The sequence below is a fragment of the Sinocyclocheilus anshuiensis genome, unplaced genomic scaffold (assembly GCF_001515605.1).
Source record: "Sinocyclocheilus anshuiensis isolate Anshui unplaced genomic scaffold, SAMN03320099.WGS_v1.1 scaffold1269, whole genome shotgun sequence".
Classification (NCBI taxonomy): Eukaryota; Metazoa; Chordata; class Actinopteri; order Cypriniformes; family Cyprinidae; genus Sinocyclocheilus; species Sinocyclocheilus anshuiensis.
This window is the reverse complement of record NW_015549661.1, coordinates 213,773-213,985: the sequence shown is the minus strand read 5'-3', so window position 1 is coordinate 213,985 and position 213 is coordinate 213,773. Positions and strand designations below refer to the sequence as shown.

The window sequence follows — 213 nt, the reverse complement described above, 5'->3', positions numbered from 1 at the left end:
CACTGAATGACCAAAAAAAGCACCAGCACCAGTCCTAAGTTCATGGTTACCAAGTTTTAATTCTAATTACTATACTTCTATTATTAAATAATACTTGATTATTATATTATAATACTTGACTGCTTGACTGACTGATATTAAGTGTGTACTTTCAGATATTTAAAAAGCTGTACCATTTTACAAACATTATATATGTTTGTAAAATGGCATACC

General features: G+C 28.2%; 1 protein-coding gene across 1 annotated transcript in view; it reads right to left on the bottom strand.

Moving 5' to 3' along the window:
• Positions 1–213, bottom strand: part of LOC107660275 (UBX domain-containing protein 4-like) — a 13,718-nt gene that overhangs the window by 12,693 nt on the left and 812 nt on the right. The gene's annotated exons all lie outside the window — the stretch shown is intronic.